Source organism: Oryctolagus cuniculus, chromosome 1, assembly GCF_051225735.1.
Source record: "Oryctolagus cuniculus isolate XC-2025 breed Fujian yellow rabbit chromosome 1, ASM5122573v1, whole genome shotgun sequence".
Classification (NCBI taxonomy): Eukaryota; Metazoa; Chordata; class Mammalia; order Lagomorpha; family Leporidae; genus Oryctolagus; species Oryctolagus cuniculus.
In genome coordinates this window covers 165678753-165691326 of record NC_142867.1, presented here as the reverse complement: position 1 = coordinate 165691326, position 12574 = coordinate 165678753, and the positions used below count along the sequence as shown (strand labels likewise).

At 38.7% G+C, this 12574-nt stretch overlaps 1 protein-coding gene and 1 pseudogene across 7 annotated transcripts in view; both read left to right on the top strand.

Moving 5' to 3' along the window:
* The window catches only part of RFX3 (regulatory factor X3), a 337813-nt gene that overhangs the window by 152593 nt on the left and 172646 nt on the right, over positions 1–12574 (top strand). The gene's annotated exons all lie outside the window — the stretch shown is intronic.
* LOC127485352 (U1 spliceosomal RNA) lies at positions 8527–8668 on the top strand (annotated as a pseudogene).

The window sequence follows — 12574 nt, the reverse complement described above, 5'->3', positions numbered from 1 at the left end:
TAGAACCAGTAAATACAAGGCAAGTACTTGGTATGCTTTGGAGAAATGTACTAAATAATTCAAAAACTGAGATGCTCTGACTGAATTATTGTGTGTGTGTGGAGAAAGGACGTGGATCTTGCCTATTCAGCTTCTTGCTGCTAGTAGCTCCTGCTATGCCTTTGTGAAACTTCTAGGAATATTTGGAACACAGTTTGAGAATCATTTCTTTTCTTGGATCCATTGGTAGCCAGATGATTTGTTGACCAAAATCCAGGTACTATACTTCTATTAAACCAGCATGGCCAAAGCTGAATTTCAGGGAACACATAATAGATATCTTTTCTATCCACAAAAATGATCAATCAGTCATTCCTTCTACTGAGGGCAGATTTTAGAAATATACATGCTTTAACATTTTATTGTTTTTAAAGGTTTGTGTTGCTATCAGTAAAAACCATTTCTAAGAAAGCTCTGAGGGTTCATTTTTCTGGAGTCTTTATGAACTGGTACACTTACTAGTTAAAGCTAATCAGAACCACCCTCTAGGGTGACACTGTGGTATAGCGGGTAAAAGCTGCTGCCTGCAGTGCCCGCATCCCAAATGGGCGCCGGTTCAAGTCCTGGCTTCTCCACTTCTGATCCAACTCTCTTTTATGGCCTGGGAAAGCAGTACAAGATGGCCCAAGCACCCACGTGGAGACCTGGAAGAAGCTCCTGGCTCCTGATTTTGAATCAGCGCAGCTCCAGCCATTGCGGTCAACTGGGGAGTGAACCAGTGAATGGAAGACCTCTCTCTCTCTCTCTGCCTCTCCTTCTCTCTCTATGTAACTCTGACTTTCATATTAAATAAATCTTAGGAAAAAAAGAAGACCCACCCTCTGTTCTTACTACCTGATAGTAAGTGCTAAGTCTTATATCTGGTGTTTAACTGATACTTTTTTTCAGTCATTTTTTTTTTAAAGCCTAGAGTCAAACTTATCTGCCTTTTGAAGCCAAGCTCTTAAGCTCTACCCCAGAGATAAAGCAGTCAGATGGATTTTAACAAGATAAACTGTTAAGTGGTATTAAGCTTCCTGCTATAGCAGTACTAACCATGGCAGTCCCATGACAAAGAACATAATATACTTTATGTCAAGGAGGATTAATTTTAGCTCTGTCAATCACCTTGCATTACTGAGAAGCCCCACAAGTAAAAGTAGTGAAGCCAACAAGAGCACCCAGAATATAAAGAGTATTTGGGCAAGAAAACAAGCAAAACAACTCAAGCCTTAGACTCCCTATACCCTATTTAAACTCAGACTGTAACTATGAATATCAGTAAATATAGACCCGTGAAGAAAGGAAAAAAGGGACAATGGGACAAAATATAGTGGGATGTTGGCAGGCAGGTAATCTGAGGACAGAATACCTGGAAATATTATGTATAATTCTTATAAATTTTCAAAAAGTCTAAAATTATATTAAAAGAAAAACATTTTAAAATAAATGGTGTTGGGGCCGGTGCTGTGGCACACTAGGTTAATCCTCTGCCTGCGGTGCTGGCATCCCATATGGGCACCGGGTTCTAGTCCTGGTTGCTCCTCTTCCAGTCCAGCTCTCTGCTGTGGCCCAGGAAGGCAGTGGAGGATGGCCCAAGTGCTTGGGCCCCTGCACGCGCACGGGAGACCAGGAAGAAACTCCTGGATCCCTGCCTTGGATCGGCCCAGCTCTGGCCATTGCGGCCATTTGGGGAGTGAACCAATAGAAGGAAGACCTTTCTCTCTGTCTCTCTCTCACTGTCTATAACTCTACCTGTCAAATAAAAAAAATTAAAATGGTGTTACTTTACCTTTTTTCATTACGTGAAAATTTTAGCTACTAATATTTTGTTCAATATGAATACTTATTTGATATTTTATCTTTTAATAAATGAAACTTGGAAATTTGCCTTATGCATATTGTAACCATCAAGAGTTCCTCAAGGGAGCCGGGTTGGCAGGATAGTGGATAAAATCACCGCTTGCAGTGCCAGCATTCCATATGGGCACTGATTTGAGTCCTGACTGCTCCACTTCCAATCCAGTTCCCAACTAATTTGCCTGGGAGTGCAGCAGAGGATGGCTTGGGCCCCTACACTCATGTGGGAGACCCGGATGAAGCTTCTGGCTTTAGCATGGCCCCAGTTGTTGCAGCCATTTGGGGAGTAAACCAAAGGATGGAAGACCTCTCTCTCTCTGTCTTTCTCTCCATCTCTCTCTTTCTGTAACTCTGACTTCCAAATAAATAAAGTAAATCTTTAAAAAAAAAAAGTTTTCAAAATAACATCCCAAATTGCTTTTGTCTCACCTAGACAAATCAATGTTAAAAAATGTCTAGAGAAAAAATCAAGAAAAACTTTTTGGCACTCATAAGGATTATTTTTAAAAGAGATGTGTATAATTTGTGTACAACTGAGGACTACTATGAAAAACTGTTAGAAAATGCAAATTAAATTCTTCTTAAGAGGAAAATATTAAAAGTTAGAAATGAGGTCCTTAACTTGATAGCCAATATTTGTGACTTTTTGTTTTAATTACTAGCGATACATATCCCGGTAGTTTCAGTCCCATACAACAATTTCTACAACAACCTCTGAGGAAAACAAGGTTCATCAAATCAATTTAGTTAAGCTTACATAAAGAACACATTTGTTATTGGATGCCAGAGAAGGTAGAATACAGGTGTTTAAGTTAAGTGCATTATGTGATTTTTCATCTTTTTGCAGTCGTATTTTTAAAAAAGTTATGCCTTACTTCTGTAAAGTGTAATGCTAACAAAGAAAACAAGTGATTTAAAAATAAAACTCAGAACTGAAAATGGTAATATACAAAGCTTTTTGTTTCTGCTCTTTGTTAGTCAAGCCTGTTTCTCAGATATCCACATATTTATCTAAGGCCGTGATTGTTATCTCTGTCTCCTTTTTATAACTTGGTGTTTTGGGGTTATTAAGTATTGATTGCTTTAGATCCTGTTAAATGCATGCATTTTAAAATGACTAGTTTCAGGGTGTTTTTTTTAATAATAGGATTACAGAAGATAAATTAAATATGAAAAATTATACATATATATTTTATGAGAGGAACACTTCAAATGTTAGAAGGAAAGGAGAATTTTAAATCAAAATGCTCATTAATATAATTAGGTTTAAAGAGGTATTGTAACATTTGTGAGTATCAAGATAACTTCATATCTTATCACTAGCAAAATTAAATAATAGACTAACATCAATTTCTTTTTTTTTGAAGACCAGCCTGTAATATGTATAGAATGAAATGTTAGAACAAAATGATTTCTGAAGTTCTTAGAAAGTGGAAATGTTTAATAATGCTATGTTTAATAAACCTAAGCTTTAGTTCCCCCAAAATAATAATATTTGGAATTTTTATGGGATTGAAAGACCACTGATTACAGTCTTGTTTATCATTCTTAATATAATTGTTCTATGAAAAGCCTTTTAATCAATAATTTGAGGGTTTTTAAAATCTTTCTGTTTTGTACTGATGTTTAAGATTTTGAGGTATGCAGATGTGTTAGTTGCTTATAGGTTCATTGGCAGTTACAATATTTGAAACAATTACTCTTAATTTTACTCAGTAATTTCATAAATAAACTTCATAAAAATTGAGTATTTCTTTAGCTAATTTTTTCAATTGGAAATTAAAAATAGCAAAGCAAAAGAAGAGAGAAGTTGAGGAATTCCAGGGCAGGGGAAAGACCTAGAGAATCCAGTGTAAAAAGCAAAGCCTTTAACTGCTTAGTGTAAAAATAGGTTACTGGCAATGCTAATTAGATGATTCTCAAATAATTGTCTTAGATATCAGTAGGCAATTATTTCACATATGAATTATTTCATGCGTGGAAGATTTTTTTAATATTTGAGTTAATTCTATTTCTACCTTGTTTTGGTTGATAGTATCTGATGTTAGTTTTAGAAAAATGTGATTGTTGTTCTGCTGATTTCTACGAAGCAGAAATAATATGAGACTTAAATTGTTGTAAGGGGATGTGAGTGAATTGGATGGAATTCCAGTTTCTCACTTATAACCTGTATGCCAGTTAGCAAGTCAGGGTAGCCTCCCCGAGCTTCACTTTCCAGAATTGTATTACAAGGCTTATTTGGCAAATTCTGGTCCAGAATCTGTTGTGTGCCATGAAATTTGCTTGGTACTAGAATGTAATGAACTTTAAAGTTTGGTCAAAGAGGCTGACAGGTAAACAGAAGATGACATTGAGAATGGCAGTGCTGAAAGTACACATATGGGGATGTGGGAACACAGAAGAAGAATAAGTAATGTAACTTGACATGAGTCAGGTGGTTGCAGGGAGGATGATTGAGGAAAATTCCTGGAGGAGATAGTATCTTGGAGAAGCGACACCCAGTGTGTTAGTTTCCTTATCTTTAGAAATAGAAATAATTTGTCTGGAATTGTTATAAGAAGCAGATGATAAAATCTGTGAAAAAGGTGCCTTGTATGTGGCAAAGTATTTCACAGATATAGGGACAAATTGCTGACTTACATTTCAGAGGCTCTGTTAGGAATTGAAGATAGGGAAATGGTTGCTTAGACTAGTGATTCTCAAAGTGTGTTCCATGGATGTGTTTTGAGGTATCCCCTGTGTGTGTCTAGATGTGTGTGTTCGTTTAGATAATCTTTGTGTTGAAGCCATGAAGAGATTGTACATTATCTGGATATCCACATTGTAATTGAGAATGCCACTCGGTTTCAGTGGATTTGCACTTAATGGTTATGACCTCTTTGCTGGTGGGTTGAAATACTTTAATTTTCCTAGACTAATAAGGAAAGGCAAAACCAGCCTTAATATGAACATGATCAAGGCAGATTAAATACAAAAGAAGCTTCACAGTCCTGGTTGGCCACAGAGTGCCATTGTTTGTATCGGTCTCAGTTTGGTTTTATATGTTTTATACTATTTTATTGAATACTAGACATTAGCATTCACAGTACTAGGGAAGCCTACCTGGCCTCCACAACTAGATTAAGTTACCCTGTTAAACCGTCTTCTAGCCAGGTGTGTCTTTCCTTCAAAGATTGTTTCTTTATGATGATTTTAAATGAATTATGTAACTAGTTCTTTTTTAAGATTCATTTTATTTATTTGAAAGAGTTACACACAGAGAGAAGGGGAGGCAGAGGGAGAGAGAGAGAGAGAGAGAGAGAGAGGTCTTCCATCCACTGGTTCACTCCCCAATTGGCTGCAATGGCTGGAGCTGTGCCGATCCTCAGCCAGGAGCCAGGAGCTTCCTCTGGGTCTCTCACGTGGGTCCAGGGGCCCCAGGACTTGGGCCATCCTCTACTGCTTTCCCAGGCCATGGCAGAGAGCTGGATCAGAAATGGAGCAGCCAGGACTTGAACCAGCACCCATATGGGTTGCAGGCACTGCAGGCTGCGGCTTTATCTGCTGCACCCAGTGCTGGCTCCCACTAGTATTTTTTCCCAAAAACTCTATCACATAAATTGATGATCCAGTGATCACATCTCCTTTTATGCCCATATTGTCTAACTGAACACATGCTTTTATGTCTGGTGCCTAATAGATGCTTAGCAAATGAATGTTGAATTAATGAATTAATGAGTGCAGTACGTAATGACTAAATTGCCTTCTAAATTAATTGCAATTGAAAATACTTTAGTTAGGTGGTTAATGTTAAATAAATACATGAACACACATACTCTGTTTTTCAAATACCCTAATTTTTGAATATGTAAGTGATCACTGATTCTCTAAAGTGAAGAGTCTGCACTCCAGGTTTGTACAAGATTTATTGGAGTATGGGAATGTTAATCTCAGAATTTCTATTCATACATTTTTACCTTAAGACATAAAGTATAACTAAAATATTAAAAATTATATGAGTATATATCACATGTATAAATGAGTTCTGAGGGAAGAGGTTTATATGTTTTATAAAAGTGTACCTCTGTTAATATGATGGAACATATATACAATCTATGAGCAAGGTTTTTTATTATATACAAATATATATAATATAATGATGGAACATATATACAATTTAGGAGTAAGATTTTTTATTATATACAACTATATATAATATAATGGTGGAACATATATACAATTTATGAGTAAGGTTTTTTATTATATACAAATATATATAATATAATGATGGAACATATACAATTTATGAGTAAGGTTTTTTATATACAAATATATATAATATAATGAATATGTATTTTATATATATATATATATATATAGTCAAAACTCATCAAACTGTATACTTAAATAAGGGGACTTTATTGTGCATAAATTATATTGTGTTCCTGAAAAGTTATACTATAGTAAGTAATCTTAGTTTGGTAGTTGCCAAAGATTTTTGATCATTTTCCTTCCTTGAATAAAAAAGCTTTACTCATATATATCACATAAATATATATAATCTCCAAATATCTATTTAAACACCATAGCAATCAGAATACGGTTAGTTAATGGCCTTCAAAAGTGGAAGTGACAGGTTTAGAACAGTATTAATAGTAATCTTTCTCTCTGGCCATAAGTTTTCCAACATTTAGGCACTGCTTTAGAGAACATGTAGAGAAATGAGTGTTTGTAACTAAAGCTCATTATTTGGATGATAAAAATTAGTGGTCATTGTACACATAAGGCAAATATTTATGGAATAAATTGTTATAATTTTGTTCATGAACCTTGTGTCATGACTGATAAATTATGTAATTATTGTTAATGTTATTTAAAGACTAACATGCTGGAAGAGCTCTGAAATGTCACCTGGTCCCATTTTTTTAAAACCTGAATTTTTAAAAATTGTGGTAATATACATATAATATAAATTTATCATCTTTGCCATTTTTAAGCTTATGATTCAGTAGTGTTAAATACATTCATATCATTGTGATCTGGAACTTCTTTTATCTTGTAAACAAACTCATATATATTAGAATTTCCCATTTCCACAGTAACTATTTTTTTACTTGTTGTGTCTATGAATTTCACTCTTAATTACTCATATAAATGAAATCATACAGCATTTGTCTTTTTGTGGTTGGTTTACTTCATTAAGCTTAATGTCCTCAATGTTCTTTCATGTTACAGTGTCACTTATATCCTCCTTCCTTTTAAATGCTCAATAATATTCTATTGTTTGAATATGCCATGTTTTTTTCATCCATTCATCCATCAATGGACATTTGAGTTTCTTCCCCCTTTACATTATTTTGAATAATGTTTATGAACATGGGTGTCACAGCTATTTCTTTGAGACCTTGCTTTAAATTTATTTTGAGGCCGGCGCTGTGGCTCAATAGGTTAATCCTCCGCCTTGCGGCGCCGGCACACCGGGTTCTAGTCCTGGTTGGGGCGCCGGATTCTGTCCCGGTTGCCCCTCTTCCAGGCCAGCTCTCTGCTGTGGCCAGGGAGTGCAGTGGAGGATGGCCCAAGTACTTGGGCCCTGCACCTGCATGGGAGACCAGGAAAAGCACCTGGCTCCTGGGTTCGGATCAGCGCAATGCGCCGGCCGCAGCAGCCATTGGAGGGTGAACCAACGGCAAAAGGAAGACCTTTCTCTCTCTCTCTCTCTCTCTCTCTCTCACTGTCCACTCTGCCTGTCAAAAAAAAAAAATTCATTTTGATATATACCCATAATAGAGTTGCTGAATTATACAATAATTGTGTTTTTAAATTTTTGAGGGAACCACCATACTGTTTTCCATTATGGCTGCATGGTTTTATATCCCCAGTAACAGTGCACAAGAGTTACAGTTTTTCTACATCCTTGTCAGTACTTGTTGTTTCTCTAGTGATAGTTATCCTAGTGTGTGATTCTTTTCCCTTCCCTTCCTCCACCCCTTCCCTTCCCTTCCTTGTTCTCCTTCCCAGCATCTTTTCCTTTTACCTCCCCACTTCTGTTTCTCACTTATTTCTCCATTTTCTTCTAGCAATTAAGCCTATATGCAAAACTGATCGTCACAGCATGTCTTTCAAAGAATGATACTAGGAAATCCAGAATTTCACCTTTCTGTATACCCTTTATCTCTAAGGGGACCAAGAGCACAGAGGAGAAAACACCTATCTCTTTTGACTAACATAATTTAAGTTGAGGGATCTGGGTCCTGGAGAAGTGAATTGACTTGGCTGCAGTCACACAAGAAATTAGGAATAGAGTTCCTAACTCTTTTTAAAAAAGATTTATTTTTATTTATTTGGAAGGCGGAGTGACAGGGAGGGAGAGACAGAGATCTGCCATCTACTGGTTCACCCCCCACAATGGCTGTAACAACCAGGGCCAACCAGGCCAAAGCCAGGATCTTGGAACTCCATCTGGGTCATCCAAGTGAGTGAGAGGAACCCAAACACTCGGTTCATCTTCTGCTGTGCCCCCAGGTGCAGTAGCTGGGAGCTGGATCTGAAGCAGGGCAGCCAGGAATCAAACCAGTGCTATGATATGGGATGCTGGCACCACAATACTGGCCTTCCTAAAGGTCTAAGAATTTTCTTAAACCACGAAGAGTCTTCAAAAAGTTATTGGGAATACTTACCTGGCTAGGTGGTTTTCCCAGGGTGCCACTTAGCCATTGTACTTTGGATGTACTGACCTCTGCGATTTCCCCAAATGTGAAAAAATCAATTGCATAATTTGTGTAGTGGAGGACTGTGTTCACGCTATCCTCTGAAGAATAAAATGTTGATGCTGGGAAAAAAAAAAAAAAAAACTAGGCATGGATCTCAAATGTTTGTGTGCCAAGAGAAACTTGTTCTGACTTGTTCATAGCATGTCCAAACAGGATGGTTTGACACACTGAGCATAAGACATCAGTTTGAAAAGGGCTCCTATTAGAGCAACATAAATTCTGCTAAAATTGAAGCAAAAACAAATATCAAATTGATGGTGAAGCTTAGGTGGAAGAATGGTGGAATCTTTGATGCTTTATGAAAAATGTGTGGGAATAATGTCCAGAAATCAATAATTTGCAAATGGCTAACTTGTTTGAGGAAGGGATAAAATGATATTGAAGATGAAGCCTGCAGTGGCAGACCACCCTCATCAGTTCGTGAGGATCAATTAATCTTGTCTGTGCCCTAATTGAAGAGGGCTGATGATTTATAGCAGAAACAATAGCCAACACCATAGACATCTCAATTGATTTAACGTTCATAATTCTGAGTGAAAAATTAAAATGGATCAAACTTTCTGCTTGGTGGGTACTAAAAATGTATTCAGATCAGCTTACAGCCAAGAGAAGACTGTTCAATGGAAATTTTAAACAAGTGGGATCAATATCCTGAAGCATTTCCTTGAAAAACTGTAGCACAAGATGAAACCCGGCTTTACCAGTACAATCCTGAAGACAAAGCACAATCCCAAGAATGGCCACCAAGGGATGAAAGTGGTTCAGTCAAAGGAAAAACTCAAGGGTCAAGAGTAAAAGTCAAGTCAGTAGTTTTTTGGGATGCTCGAGTCATTTTGCTTATTAACTTACTGGAGGGTTACTGGAGGGGCAAATTCATTTTTTTTTTTTTTTGACAGGCAGAGTGGACAGTGAGAGAAACAGAGACAGAGAGAAAGGTCTTCCTTTTGCCATTGGTTCACCCTCCAGTGGCCACTGCGGCCGGCGCACCATGCTGATCCGAAGCCAGGAGCCAGGTGCTTCTTCTGGTCTCCCATGGGGTGCAGGGCCCAAGCACTTGGGCCATCTTCCACTGCACTCCCGGGCCACAGCAGAGAGCTGGCCTGGAAGAGGGGGAACCGGGACAGAATCCAGTGCCCCGACTGGGACTAGAACCCAGTGTGCCAGCGCCACAGGTGAAGGATTAGCCTATTGAGCTGCGGTGCCAGCCGGGGCAAATGCATTTAAGAAGGTATGTTTAGAAAGTCAGCCAGATCTTTAGCAGAAAATTTCATCTGAGAGCATCACCAGAGAGCGCTTCTCCTGGAACTCCATGTGGGTCTCCTACAAGGCTGGCAGGGGTCATCTTCTGCTGTTTTGCCAGATGTGTCAACAGTGAGCTACATCAGAAGCGGAACGCTGGGACTCAACCCAGCATTCTGAAATAGCATGCTGGCCTTGCAAGTGTCTACTGGGCATCAGTAGTCACTGGGCAACAGCACCAGCCCCAGGACCCTCAGTTCTTCAGGGGGTAGACTCATGACTGATATCATTGCTTATGAAAGTATCTAGACCTTAATGGAACTTACGTTGAGAAATAAAATTTGTAAATTTTATCTTTTAATTTGATGTTTGCATTAACATGTCGAAATTCTCTCATATTCAGGGATCAAAAATATCTTGAGAGATCTCTAATGATTGTGAATTCACTTTCCCAGTGTTACCTATTTGGTACGTTGGTATTTTCTGAAATGTGGACTGTGCATTCCATTGGAGATATAAGTGACTTTTTGTGGCCTAAAATGATAATATGAACTTAAAGTGACTAAGAAAGAGCTTTAAGAATATATTAACTTGGGCTGGCCTGCAATGCAGGCATCCTATATGGGCACTAATTCGAGTGCCAGCTGCTCTGCTTCCAATCCAGCTCTCTGCTAAGGTGCCTGGCAAAGCAGCAGAAGATGGTTAAAGTGCTTGAATCCCTGCATCCATAGTGGAGAGACATGAAGCTCCTGGCACCTGACTTTGGTCTGACCCAGCCCTGGCCATTGTGGCCATTTGGAGGAGTGAATCAGCAGATGGAAGCTCTTTCTCTCTCTCTCTGTTCCTCTGCCTCTCCTTCTTTTAACTCTGCATTTCAGATAAAATAAATACATCTTTTCTAAAAAATAAAAATAAAAAAAAGAGAATACATTAGGGGCTGGCACTGTGGTGTAGTAGGTAAAGCCACAGCCTGCAGTGCTGGCATCCCGTATGACTGCCAGTTTAAGTCCCAGCTGCTCCAATTCCTATCCAGTTCTCTGCTGCTATGGCCTGGGAAAGCAGTAGAAGATGGTCCAAGTCCTTGGGCCCCTGCACCCGTGCAGGAGACATGGAAGAAGCTCCTGGCTTCTGATTGACACAGCTCTGACCGTTTCGGCCAATTGGGGAGTGAACCAGCGGATGGAAGACCTCTCTCTCTCTCTCTTTCTCTGCCTCTCCTTCTCTCTGTGTACAGCTCTGACTTTCAAATAAATAAATAAATAAATCTTTTTTTTTAAATAAAGAACACATTACCTCACAGAAAAGGGAAATTATTCACTCTTCTTTTCTACCTCACTTATTTGGAGCAGTCAACTAGGTCAGTGTGATGTAACCTATCTGTAATATCTCATAAATACTTTCTCATCATCCCCCCCCATACATGCATTGCACATTTGAAGAACAGAATTTAGATGAAGAAGCAGATTAGGCAACAACAGTGGCTAGTAGTAAATATTTGTTTACTTTTAAATGTGTCTCTATTTTTTATTTTTTGACAGGCAGAGTTAGACAGAGAGAGAGTTATAGACAGTGAGAGAGAGAGACAGAAAAAGGTCTTCCTTCCATTGGTTCACTCCCCTAATGGCCGCCACAGCTGGTGCTATGCCAATCCGAAGCCAGGAGCCAGGTGCTTCCTCCTGGTCTCCCAGGCAGGTGCAGGGGCCCAAGCCATTGAGCCATCCACCACTGCCTTCCCGGGCCACAAAAGAGAGCTGGCCTGGAAGAGGAGCAACCGGGACAGAATCCGGCGTCCCAACTGGGACTAGAACCCGGGGTGCTGGTGCCATAGGCAGAGGATTAGCCTATTGAGCCACGGCACTGGCCTAAATGTTGTATTCTAATAATGAGAGTTATAAGATATTAATTTTCCATTTCTCTTAAAAATTTTTTTTGCGAAATTTAAGTGCAAATTGGGAAACCATTTAAAGAGACTATTAAGTGTATAAGATAACAGGTGTTCCATGGAAATGGCATATATGTTGCCTTAGTTTAACACTAAAGAAGTTTACTCTGAAATAAAGATTTGAGTACAGGTAGTTTGGCAGGTGGGTCCTGGAAATAGCAGTAGGATATTTAGAAAATGAGTCAGGGAGGGTCTTTATTTAGTACAGATTTTATTATTAGAAAACATGTACCTGTGGATAATTGGAGATAGATCACAGTGGAGGAATCTGAGAGCCGGAATTAGAAAACATCTCAGAATTATCCCACTAGAGGAGTGAGGCAGCCAGAGAACTTATACTTTGACCCCTATCTGTCAAGGGCAGAGTGATACCTCTGGGAGTAGGCCATTTCTTGGCATCGTTGGCTGATGGAGAGAGGCAAAGATGGTACGAGGGAGGGCAAGAAACCTCTCAGGCATATCAATATAGGTGCTGTAAATGAGAAGCTCTTAAACATTAAATGCTAAGGGTGAGCATGTAGGGACATGGTACGCAAATCGTTCACTACATATGTGTTACAAGAATGACTTGGTATGGTTGTTTCTACTGTGGCTAAACACTTTCAGAGAGATTTTATAGCCATCTTTGTTATTAGGATTTAAAGTCTTGAAATTATAAAAGGGAATTTTTTTCTTGGTAGCTAAACATAGTCCTTCCAGTTGCTAATTGAGCTTATCTTTTTGGATCCTTTTCTCAATGGGCAGAGAGCACTGAAAGTCTCTGTTC